We start from the raw sequence: 13775 nt of genomic DNA, 5'->3' as shown, positions 1-13775 counted from the left end.
TGTGGGACATCTTTTGCAGTCACATGTGCCAATAACAATAAGACTACTGGTAGGTTCTGAGGTGGGGACATATGGGTGTTTAAATAAGGTGATATCATTAATTAACCTGAGATGTAAAACGGATAACTGTCCATTGATCTTCTAATTGTAAGGGAGAACTGATAGGATGTGACTGACTAGATGTAAAAGAACAGTATATACATTTTAACATTGAAGAGAAGGTATACGTGTGAGAACAATGTTAAAGTTTAGTAATGTCCATAGACTATCAAAACGGTACTCAATTTGCCAGTTTCGCAAGGGGCTGGCATAAGATAAGTGTGATATAGAAAGGAGCAGGGAATCTGTAAATGTAGTGAAACGAAGCAGCAAAATAATATTTGGGAAAACTATCTTAGCAATGAATTGTTTAATCTTCCCGAAAAGGCCCAATAAGTTTAAAACTTTCAATCGGCTATTGAAAGACAGGCTTTGTTTTACACTAATGTGTAGAGTCTGCCATCTGTGTACACCACTTATTTCACACGAACAAATCACTTTGCTAGGCTTTTGTGTAGGACTGTAGATGATAAAAAGGAGAATGAAGCAGTCAAGTTTATAAAGTAATTCGTAATGTTCTAAGCCAGATACTTAATAAGGCAATGCTTCCACACCTGTACTGCAGCTGTGAGAAACCACGGGATGAAATCCACGTTCTTCTTGCATTCTCCTTGTGGAGGTATGAAGAAGCTATGTAAGAAGGTGATACAGAAACCAAGAGGGGAGGATTTGGAATAGTTAACCTCTAGAGAAGAGAAGCCAGTGGACACTTAAACAAACTAGCTGGCTTAGGATGCCTGCTTAATCGATAATTTATATCTCTCTGATGAAAGAGAATAGTGAATGTCCTGTGCAGGTAAATATATATTTTCTAAGCACATCATCTTAATTGGAATTAGCCTAAAAATACTTGCTGAATGGCCTTGAAAGAAAACACAGGAGAAGAATACTGACACTGACCTGAGAACATCTAGTAAAAACTCATATGCCAGGATTCTTCATGTGGAGGCTAATATCTTGGGGAACACATCCTTAATGTGTCTCAAAAGCCATTCTGAGGTTATGGGGTAGGGGTGAGGAACTGTGGAATCACAGACTTTAGGGCTAGAAGGAGTCCACAGGTCCACACGACACTGGAATCCTGTTGGGCAAGAGACCCCTTGGGTGGTGGGGGGCGGTGGCATTTGAATTGCAATCTATGTCACTACTAAACGGCCATTTTTGTCATCTCAATTTGTTTTTTGGGCGAAGCAGCAAGAAACTTTGACTGGCTTCCTAATTTTATTTCTTCATTTGGGAATAACAAATGCATGGTTTTCTGGTCTTTTCTTCTGGTACTTCTGCCACCTTTCCTTTCTGTGAAGACTGACAGCATAGAAATGTGTGAATCAGTCAAGCTTCAGTATTTAGAAGTATTACCCCAATATCATGGGCTTGATGGAAAACAATTTTTTTTCACAATTTTCCACCCCCACAGCACACTAAGTCTCACTCATAAACAAAGATTTGATTAACAGAGCAGAAAAGGTGGATGAGGAAGGGGAAGGGGGCAAAAACTGTCAGCAATATGAAACCTTATATTTTTATAATTTGGGATGATGTGCCAATAGGGAGAATTATGATTACCATCTATAAAAAAGGGAGTATTCAACCAACTAAAACATCAGAATTCATTTGAGCATTTTATGAGTCATCTAGAATGTAAATTCTGTATAATAGACTTTGTATCTATATGTAGATTATATATCTACATATATATTATAGATCTATATATTTATCTGGGGAGAGCATATAATTATATCCTAATTATAAATCATTATTATCATATTCATTCACACAAGTTCCAAACTCTGACCATACTCTATACTCTCTTGGTTACCACATAGTACTTAATATATAATAATAAAGATGAGGAAAGAAAATAAATGTGGTAGTATACACGCCAAGGTTTTAGCACTGCTTACCTCAGAGACCCAGGAGGCATAAAACAATACCTGTTGAGCCTTCACCTAACTTCATATTTTGCTTTTTGTTAATGCAGACTGAACACTTCTCCATGTTATTCAAAGAAATAAGATTATATAGTATAAAGTTAATATAATTTCAAAATATAGTATGTCATTCCATGTAAATTATTAATAAAAATTTAAATACAAACTTTTCTAAGTGTTCTAAGTAAATAAATGTATACCAAAGGTAGTCTTTGACCTGGAAAGGAAAGAATTGGTACAAAAATTTTAACTTTTACATGTATAGAGAAAAGATGAAAAGTGATAAGACATGATCTCAATTATCCAGACAATTGTCAGGAAGAAGGAAATAAATAAGAATTTGGCACTAAAAAAATCCTGCATAAGTACTGAGTATATAAATGTAACTGATTTTCAAGTACAGTACACAGAATCAATTTCATTACAGCCTAAACGCACTACATAGTATTTTATTGAAAAATCTCTCACAATCCCTTTATTGATTTAAATTTAATTTTTATAAACTTGGTTACCTATTAACTAGCTCAGAGTAGAGTAGAAATAGTAAATTAAAGGCAGGGGTACAAAGGCAGGAGAGGAGTAGAGAAGGTGAAAAAAGTCCAACTGTTAGAGGCAAGGCCCTAGGAGCATCCAAAATAATCACTAAGAGCTCATAGCAAGAGAGATGTCAGAAACGTTATTTCAAAACTCAAAAGGGATCAAGATTGTTGATCCCTTTTGAGCAGTTTGAGTGCATTTACTCCAGAAGAAAAACAAAACAAAACATGCGTACTTAACAGAAGCTCACTAAAACACAAAATGTTCTTATTGTTATTGAAGGTAGAATGAATCCCATTATCTTAGTGTCTTCAACTATTTTCCAACTTTGTTTTTTAACATGCAGACACATACCAAAATGAATATGGTCTGAATATTCTGCCCAAAACAGAGAGACTATTTTTAATTCAAAGAAGGTAAATTTAAAATTTCGATGCTAAAATAAACAGTTTTGAAGCTGACTATAAATTGAAATGATTTACATTTTTTTTCTATGAAATATCTCATTCCCCTACTCCATCAGGATGAGATAACATCACTCTAATTCATTCTGAGTTATAGCAGTGTCCAAAAGCCATAAGAGAGACCATCTGAAATTTTTGTAGGCCCAATTCTGTCCCCCAGCTGCTGATCTGCAGTTGACATTTCACAGATTTCATTCAACATAGCTTACCAGTCTCTTCTCTGGCTTTTTATACTTTTGTGAAACAATAGAAGATTGTTATGTAAATATGCACACGACAGACTAGAATTTAAAAAAAAATCACTGCTGACCAGAAACAGATCACACAAAAGTAAATCAGAGAATTGAGTCAACCACTTCTACTCATTTTGTGGAGTTTATATAACCTTAGCATGAGCCATGGTTCAATGGCTTGCCAAGAAAAAGGAGGGGAGGGGGATGAAGGAAACAGGCTTTAAAGGGATCATAAAAGATCTTCTGCAAAACAAAACAAAAACTTAAAAAGGTTTCTGCAAATATTTATCTATACACATCTTAGAAAATGTCTGATATTTGGGAGTATTTACTTGGTTATGCTCCTTCCCTTCTGTGGCCTACTCCTACCCTCTAAGCTTCCCAATCTTGCAGTGAGGTAGGCTGAAGCACAGAGGTTATCTTTCCTGCAAATGCAGTACTCAATCTTAGATTGCCTCATAGAACAATAAGTCCCAATCAAGACATGTAGAACTGGTGAGGATCATATGCAGAAAAACTGCAAATGGCAGAAGCAGATGAATGTAGTTGGAAACAGATGTATTAGAAGTCCTGGGCTTGAATTCTGGCACTGTCCCTTACTAGCTGGGTAATCTTGAACAAATTACCTGACTTCTCCTAGCCTCAGTTTCAAGTGTAAAATAAAGATAATCTTGACTCTAACTGGGGACCATAAAGTCTGAGATAATATTTTATTTATTCAAGAGCTATTTATTGAGCACTGATTAAGTGTGTGGCACTCTTTTAAGCACTAAGGATAAAGCAACACATGACACATATCCTTGTCTTTGTGGAACTTATATTTTAGTGAGGGGAGGCAGGCATTGAACAAATTTAAGTAAGCAAGCTATGTATTGGGCTAGAGGAAATGAGTATTATGAAGAAAAATTAAGAATGGAAGATTAGGGATGGTGGCAGATTATGAACAAATTTAAATTGAGAAGTCAGAGATATCAAATCACTTTAGACAATGAATGTCTGACACCTTTTAGATAATTAATACATGGCTATGGAATGACTTCTCTCAAGAGAATATAAATTTAAGGTATCCTTGACATTAACAGGTACCCAGTGCTTGAGAACTACGTAAGATTGTGGTTCAAGCACTGCGTTAGATTCATGGAGTTCTCTTTTTCTTTTTAACACATCTACACACACATACATACCCCTTTTTGTATGATGTGCTGCAGAAATTATATTTTGTGCATATGCTAGTACTCCTGTATATCTTTTAAAAATTTTTTCAATTGCAGTTGACATTCGACATTATTTATATTAGTTTCAGGTGTACAACATGGTGGTTAGACATTTATATGACTTACAAATTGATCTTCCCTATAAATCTAGTACTCACTTGGCACCAAACATGGTTATTACAATACTATTGACTATATTCCCTATGCTGTAGTTTACATCCCTGTGACTATTCTGTAACTACCAATTTGTACTTCTTAATCCCCTCATCTTTTTTCCCCAGCTCTCCAACACCCCTCCCATCTGTTTGTTCTCTGTATCTATGGAGTTCTTAAAACAAAAAAAATTAAAAAGTTCTTGAAATAAAATAAAAAATAGGATTTTCTCCTTTAAATATTCAGATATTGAAATAAGGCTCAAAATGAGGCATTTACTCATCTGGTTAATTTTCTAGTTCTAGGATCAGCTAGTTCTAGGATCAGTGGTCTTGTTAAGAGTTTCATTTCTTAGTACTGGGTTTCACAAAGAAGTATCCTGAATTCATAAGTTCATACAATCATATCGAGCTGAAAGGCACTATATTACTGCCTTATTTGGATAGAATAAAGTAGGTACAGAGATATGAAATGATTTGCCTAGTCCCACAGCTAGTTCTCCAGGTGCTACTTCATCCTAATAAGATAAGACACTTTCTAGTGGAGATGTGAAGCAAGGCTGAGGGGTGGGGTGAGGGATGATGGAAGAGGACTTCTGTGGGCATCTGAGATTTTGATCCTTACCACCGGCTAATGAGGATGTATCAGAAACCTACTGCCTTTAAGAAACGTGACAATGGAGTCAGGTTTCTCAATTTGCTTTGGTGAACCTCCTCAATTCTGAACGCTGGGTTCTTCATGCTGGCCTTATAATTTTAGTCTTTCCAACTGGATAATTCCTTTCAGATACTGCTCTTTTCCATGTCTATAACTCCAAAGTATTTCTATGTCAACTACTGATTTATTTCTTCAAACAAAATTTACTAAAAGACTGTGTTGCAAGTCAAGCACATGTTATAAATATGTCTGACTTTTCTTCATTTGTGCTGTGTAAGTAAGCAGTTCTAGCAAGCAATGTGGGGCTGTGTGTTTAGCACTACTTTGGGAGTAAACATTTTGAGAAAAAAAAAAAAGAGTTTACATGACCCATAGATTAAATGTTGATTGATATGAACTTCAGATAGCGACTCCCCACTTCCATGGGGGTTAGAGACCTCCCAGAGAAGGAAGAATACATCAGAACAGCTTGCTTCACTGTATTCACATGAATAATATTGATTTGTTGCCAGGGAGTAGAAATAATGGATACAAACTGGTCTATGGTAGATTTGAAGAGGTATTTTTTGTTCCCCGAAAGAATTATGGGGTATCATCTGCGGTAGTTTTTAAATTCATCTGCGAAAACTAATCAATGAAAAATGGCTTTAGCAGTTGGCCAACTGCAGAAGGCAGCGGCGGGGGGGGGGGGGGCGCGGGGGGCAGAAAGGAATCTTTTTCAAAACCTAATAAGAAAAGCACAGTTTTAAGGATTTCACATCTGATTTAACAACTAAAAAAACCCTCCAATGATAATACCCCACTTTGTATAGCCAGACAGCACTCCATTTTAGTAGACTTTAGTGGTCTTTATAACGATTTATGAATCACTTCATGAATTCCTGGCTGACTCATCTGGGTGACTATAGTATCTACTTATACTTCCCTTCTGTCTCACAAAAGAGACAGTTGGACTCAGTTCAATCCAGATTTGTCCCCGAATGAATCACAGCACGTTACTGGGGTAACTGCAAATTGAATTCTGCTTCTGAGACAATCAAGACCAGCTTTCAGAAATGAAGAAACAGCCGCTGGGAAGTGTGGGTAATTGCAACACTGTCCATCTGGGCAGGACCAAAGCAGGCCAAAAGCTGTATATGTCCATCTGAAGAATCAGTTCCAAACTAGTCAAAGAACGGGATACATCTTCTGGACAGGCTTAGTGTTTCTTTCTCCTTACAAGTGGCTGGGTCAATATTAACTGCAAATAATTTATCACTTTGGACAAGACCAAGATCCAAAAATAACTGTCCAAACCTCCACAGAGCACGACACGTTGAGGGCTCTGAAGCTAGCTGTAGGTAAAATGATCACCAAAGCTTTCTAAAGACTCACTGGAATGTTATAATGAATGTTTGTGAGAAATAGAAAGGAGTGTTTTGAGGAAATGTTTTGCCACTTGGGTATAGGGCGTCAGTTTTAAGTCAAAAAAACAAAGTAATAATGACCAAGGCAAAAAAGTGTATTTTTTCTAGTAAGTACTGAAATAGGGCCCAGGGCATCACAATATACCCCCTTCACCCCACCTCTAGGGAAATAAAATGGGAGGAGGAGAGGACATTCAAGATATATTAAAGAACTGAACTATTCGGGACACATTTAACCAAAGCTAGAAGTATTTTTTGGGATATTTACGTGATGGGCAGAGAGGAAAGAAAAGTCTGATTCTGCCAAGTCCTCTTTACAAAAAAGCACCAAACAGAGGAAAATTTATCCAGAGTGTTCTTAGACATATAATGTTAAAAATTATGCTATTAAAAAAATTCTGCAATGATGTCATCCCTCCGGCAGTTCTGAGTAGGTCTGAGCAAGGAGATTGTTAACTCATGGCCCTATGGTAAAGAGAAGACTCTCTTGTTTGGCATGGTGTTAGGCATAGAGTTCAGTTAGCTTCACAATATAATGCATTAGATTAAAAAAAAAAATCAGAAGAGAGTGTTATGAGAATGCCAAATGAGAAATAGGGGAAAAGAAATGTTGTTTTTGTTTATACATGAGAAAGGAAGGCATAGGTAGAGAAAAAAATGGTCTCTTGCATGCCTTTCTCATGATCCCAAACTGCAAACACCAGTTTCGTGACATCAGAACAACCTTTAGAACTAACTTCAATGCAGTATTCCTGCCAAGTGTGGCCAGGTGCCTTTGAAAGCCACTGCCAAATGAGACCTCAAAAGTCAATATAATCCATAAGTTTGAAAAGAAACTAGTTGGGTGGTGGTTTTGTCAGTAATAACATGTGCTAGTATTTGGCTAGAGAAATGAATTGGAGGAAATAGCATATATTTAAAAATTCACAATTAGGGAAGGACTCTTGGCTCTTATAGATGGAAAGAGCATCAAATAGTCATATTTACTACCATTCTGTATCTCTAGCACCTCATCCAGTACTATGCAAAGTTAAATATTTAAAAAATATCAGTCATTGCTGCTGAAGAACTAACTACTGTTGAACAGACCACTGGTTCCAAATATTTGGCTCTCAACTCGGTGCCAATTCTTGTGTCCAGGTAGTTGGTACCTTTACCCAATTGGTGCAGATGTCCAACTGGATATTATACTTGCCCAGAGATCACCATTTCTGTTTCTGAGGAAAGAACATCTTATTCAAGACGATGACTCCAATCATTTACTCTGAGGAATACGATTAGAACAGAGAAGTTTTTCTCCTTGCAACTAAATGGAAAAACAACCAAAGGAAAAGGAAGCAAAAAGACTAATCCAAAGAATTTTGTCTTTTGGTTTCTGCTCACTTCAACAGTTTCCTCACCACTAATAAACACACAGTCCTTCGCTTGCAAAAAGATATACAGTTTCTTAGCAGCCAATTCTTCCAACTGTCCTTACCCAAGAGGGGAAAAGACAGAGTTGATTTCCAGATCACACTGTTAAAATATTAAGCAAAGGCTTCCCTTTGAACAGCCTTTTCTACGTCAGAGATGAGGCACTTTGTACTATGTGGATGTCTTGACTCAGGCTAGAACAGCTTGTGGGCTTTCACTTGGGGAATTCTGGTTCCATATGACTTGCTGTTTCAGAGAAAGCGTATGAAAAGAACACACTGACACATTTGAATAATGTAATGGCTTAGTCTGAACTCTATGTTGCTTCATGCTAATGCCCTAAAGTAGAGGTTACAAGAAAAGAAATTCTATTTTACCTCAAGCCTTCCTTGTTACTGTCATGACTCACTTTCCTGACTGAAAATCCAAGGGGACTAAAAAAACATCATATTGGGCTTCGCATGAGGTAGATTTGTTTGGAATGTGGGAACAAAATAAAGATGGCTGATTTGGCATTCAGAGGTGAAACAACTTTGTTGGCATTTAAAAAATATAGTTCCTTTTACAGACATTCTAATTGTTGGTTTGTGATATGTGCTTGTAATTAATCTAAAATGAAAAACCAGTGCATTTTGCAATTAAAAATACAGGGCAAACAGTCTGATGTGAACAAATATTTGAACCACGAGTCAAGCTCTTTGGTAGAGTGCCACACGTATGCACGTATCAGCATCTATTGCTTTGCTATGAAGTGACCCAAAGGAGAATGTGGAAATGGAAAAACAACAATCATCTATTCAAAGTTGCTGTTACCTTTCCCAGAAATAATAAAAGAATCACAGTCATAGTCATCTCTTCCATTCATGTTCATTTATTCCACACAATTTCTTAGGTGCACCCCCTTTAAGCACTGAGGGGGAAGGGCTGTGAAGAAGTTAGTCGTAAGTATGACATAGTCTTAGCTCTCGGGAAGCTCCCATTCTAGTGCAATGTAAGCAGATCAGTAAAAAACAGTATAATTTCAGGGAGTATTAAATCGTTGAAGAAAAAGGAGTAGAGTGAAGTTGAAGCAGGGTAGTTTTAGACAGAGGGGTCAAGAAGAGCCTTTCTGAAAAGATAACATTTGGCAAGATACCAAAAATGAACACACAAGTCACGAAAATTCTGGGAAGGTGTCTTTCAGGTTTCAGGAACAGCAAGTACAAAGGCCGTGAGGTGAGATGAATTGGTGTTTTCCAGGAAGAGTAAGAAGACCAGTGTGGCTGGGGCAGATTAAGTAAGAGGTGCAACGGTAAATAAATTTGATAATGGTCAGACCATAGAGAATCATGTAGACTTCAAAAAGGATTTGGACTTTATTCCAAGTATGGTGAAAGAGGAAATCCTCAATGATTCAATTTATATTTTAAAGAGCAGGTCTTGTGTTGAAATTAAGGTTGTGCGCCTTGATGGGGTGAGGCGAGAAAGTTGTGGGTAGGCAAGAGTGGATGTGGAAGACCAGTCAGGGGACCGTTGTGTTGAGACGGGAGGGGATGGTGGTGCACTGGGGTTGGAGAAGTGGAGATGACCAGGCTTAAATGTATTTGAACTAACAGGACATAGAGAATTATCAGATGTGAGAGTATTTGAGAAAAATGGAGTAATCAAAGTTGCCTCCTAGGCTTTTTACGTATTTAATTTAGGGTTTATTTTTTTCCAGTTGCACCATTCACAATCATTAGGTGGGTAAGAAGAAAGTAACAAATCACCAATTTCCCCATATGTATGACTACTAGGAGTAAATCATCATGGCATATATTAGTAAGGTGTATATCTCTATGAGAAGAAAGTTCATTCCAAAGGCCAATAACCCAACTGATACTTGCCACAGAGGATGAAGCAAGGCTGTGGTGATGGATCAGTATATAAGAAGTTTAAAGACTGGTAGGCTATTCTGCCCTGAGAATATCAGAAACATTTGATGGATTTACAGGAAACAAAATAGGAAAAGGACCCCAAGTGTTTCCAATCTAAGACCCAAAGCTCTAATCTCCATTTTCAAAACTAGGATATTGGAATTTTCTGCTTCTCCACTACTGAGAGCATTGACAACAGGAACAACATTCATTACATTCAGTGATTTTCAAGTAGGATGTGTGCGTATGTGTGTGTGTGTGTGTTTTTTTTGGGGGGGTGGATTTTGGACCCCACCTCTCTTAATCTTGAATATACGTGAAATCAATCCCTTTATGGGATTCCAAATGAGGATAACTGTTTGTTTTCTGAATATAAAGTGCTGCAGCCCAAGGAAAGAGAATGATTATGATCATGTGGCATTAGATGACCATCATACTCAGAGACTCTAACAGAGGATGATATAGATGACAACATACAGGCTGACAAGACACCAGAAATGAAGACACAGGCTGATAAAAATGGCTGTTTGAGTCATGTTTCTTTTCGACCTTGGCTTTTCTCAATTATTTCAACAAACAAGATTGACAAGCCAGTGTTTATTTGTTACCCTATAAGTTTGCTATCTTTCTTATACATGCGCAAAGTATCTGTCATACATGTTAGGAAGCCTCTCAGAGCAGTGCTCACTGGGTAAACTGCAACTAAATTATGACGCTCAGCAATGTGGATACTTCTTAACAATATCTAAGTCTTCTCTGTTATAATAAGACAAGTTATGCCAAGTTATTGCTGATGTTAGAGCTCTAACATTCAGATGTTCGTTACTTTGTCTCTAACATGGAGGTCATTTTTTTTTTTTTTTTTTGACAGTCAGTGACTCTTCAAAACCCTGGTATGTCATGACTACGTAAAATACAAGCTTTGTAAAATACAAGCAAAGGACAAAACTGTCTTTTTAAATTGTATTAAAAAGGAACATAATATAAACCCCACTGCGCTGCCTCATCAGTCTAGGATATATAAAGAACAGCCTTGTCTGCTTGAGGATTAGACAACACATTTGTTCATTCTTTGTTATTTCTTCTTCTGTTGGGCGCAGATTACATTCTGAATTCTTGCAGGGTGGGTAACATGATAGGGAAGCATTTGGACTATATGCCAGAGTCATGAGGGTACACTTATTGGTCAAATACACAAATCCTTGCCAAGATAAGTCCAAACTCCTTAATGCAGTTCATGAGGTTCCTCCCACATTTACACCCGAAGCTCCATCCCTGCTCTCTCTTTCCGCTGAGCTTTCGTACATACTCATGTTGCCTGGCCAGGTCCTACAGACCTTTAGCTTTCAGGAAGACATTCATTCTTCTATTTTTCCCTTCCCAATTTTGGGTTAGGTGATCATTCTATGTGTCTCCACAGCCCCATGTAGCACTCCTTCATAACATCCTAAATTATGGTTGCCTGTTGATCTGGTTGTCTTTCATTAGACTGAACACTATATGAGGGCCAGACTCCCATCAGTCTTATTGAACACTATATCCTCAGTGTCCAGCATATTGCCTGGTACACAAATACCAGCTAAGTGGATGACTCAGTCAATAAATGAACCCAATGTCGAGATAAATTTTGATAAGCCTTAATATTTTATATGATGCTTGTGATTATTAGCCATTATTGCACATATACTAAGAGATTAAGGAGAGGATTATGTGGTGTGTGTGTGTGTGTGTGTGTGTGTGTATAAGCTGAGTGGGAGTGGGTGAAGACTCTAAGTCTCTGTTTGCTCAGAAAGTCTAGGGGAGGGAAGAACAGTAAATAGCAGGTTTAGTTTTGAGCTGTTCAGATGCTACACATGCAGATACAAGGGAATGGTATTGGAGACCACAGGGAAGCAATGTAGGGAACCCCAGCAATGGATGATGGCAAGGGACTCTAAATTATGTGTATGTGTGTATGTATGTGTTAGAGCACTATTTATCGTGTCATTGTATACAAGTTACATAAGATGGTGGGAACTTTGAGAATGAGTATGATCACCATCTAGACCAATTATTCTAGGGCAACAGTCCTTTCTGGGAACCTTCCACCTGCACAGCGGGAATTAGCAAGGGCTTCCTGTTTCCTAGGCATTCCCTTCACTTATCCTTTTTCCTCTGTCAAACCCTCCTCAGCATCTACCACTATGAAGTGCAACAAAAGGCATTTTGCAGGTTACGAGGAAACTTAAGGTTCCTGCCCTCAAAGAACTAATAATCCAGTTAGCAAGGTGACATCTGGGAAATGGTAAATAAACAGATAATAAGAACCAAGAGAGTTAACAGGAGGACTTGTTTGTGAGCTGCAAGAGGCAAGAAGACTTTCTGAGTTGAGAACTAAGCCAAGCACCAAAGGCTGAGTAATATTCAGTCAAGAATATGACAGTAAGGAAAGTCTTTAAGTAAAGAAAGATCCTGAATGAAGATGCAGAGACAAAGTCAGTGAGTAGACTGGTTTTACTAGAGCCGAAGAACCTGACAGAATGGCAAAGACATTAAATAGAAAACACTTGCTATCTTTGACCCCTTAGCATCCAGGAAAGCTACATAATGTTTTAAAGGCTGAATTAAAAAATGACATTGGTGAAGACCAGACCTGGTCACTCAAAGGTACAGAAAAAGTGCACATATATCAAAGTACCTAGAATTCTAGCAATTTTCACATCTGATATGAATTAAAAACAGTAAGGCTTCCCAGGACTTGATACAGACTCAAGGGATTGGTATTCCTTAATTGATTAAGGTATTTTGACCACTTCTTCAAAAACAACGGTCCCTAACATTCTCTGCTGTCGAGTCCTGTACTAGACTATATACAACCCAAGGAGACCACATCCTTTCCTTACTTTCAATCTTCTCTGGCTCAGGGTGGAGCTCATAGGAAGCCCTTTACAAGTCACTCCACTGCGGTGAATCCACAAGTCTCCTTAAGCTCTACCACCTGTACTACAGAGCACACCATGTTTGTGGCCTTCTTCAGTATGGAGAGAGGCAGCTGGCATGCAGACAAGATGCATGACACTAATCCAGCTGACTTATTATTGAGATTGCAGTATTTTTCCATCTCGAAAAGGGACTCCTATTAATATTCTTGTTTTTCTCTGGTCTAAAACACATACTATGAAACCCAATAAATTAACATTTCCTAAGACACTGGGTTCCTCTTATGAGAAGCCACTGTTTTAAAGTACTACTGGCTTATTCAATATGACGTAGTAAAACACCACTTCCCATAATAAGTTTAAACCAACATTAGGTGATGCGGTATGATACTGTTTAAATCACTGAAATGTGTCATTCAGATAGGACTTCAAAATAAAAATGGAACCTTGTCAAACTGACAGAACTTGCTTTTGTTTTATTTTACGATGATTTAGGAATCAAAGAACCTGATGCTAACTGAATAGATGTGGTGGACCTTTCCTGACTTCTGACAGTGACTCATCTCATTTTATTAACAAGTTAAAACTAAGTAAATTATGAATCAATGCCCACAAAGCAGGAAAAAATGCCAGTTTCCCACTAAAAATTGCAAAGTGTGATAAACTTATTTCCGTTAAGAAAACTGCTGGAGTTTTTACTGGGGGATTTCCCAGGCAAACAGAGGCAAAGATATATAAACCAAAAGCGGAAAGTAAGCACATTTCCTCTTAGTGTTTTTATGCTGGACACTAATGCAAACACAGTGAATAATTCAGGGCTGTTTCATGTCATCCTCCTCTCCAAATGATCGGAAG

The 13775-nt window shown here is 37.7% G+C and overlaps 1 protein-coding gene across 6 annotated transcripts in view; it reads right to left on the bottom strand.

Annotated features, from left to right (window-relative positions):
• Positions 1-13775, bottom strand: part of GLIS3 (GLIS family zinc finger 3) — a 420354-nt gene that overhangs the window by 28943 nt on the left and 377636 nt on the right. The gene's annotated exons all lie outside the window — the stretch shown is intronic.

The sequence above is a fragment of the Pteropus alecto genome, unplaced genomic scaffold (genome assembly GCF_000325575.1).
Source record: "Pteropus alecto unplaced genomic scaffold, ASM32557v1 scaffold95, whole genome shotgun sequence".
Classification (NCBI taxonomy): Eukaryota; Metazoa; Chordata; class Mammalia; order Chiroptera; family Pteropodidae; genus Pteropus; species Pteropus alecto.
This window is presented reverse-complemented; position numbering and strand designations above follow the sequence as displayed.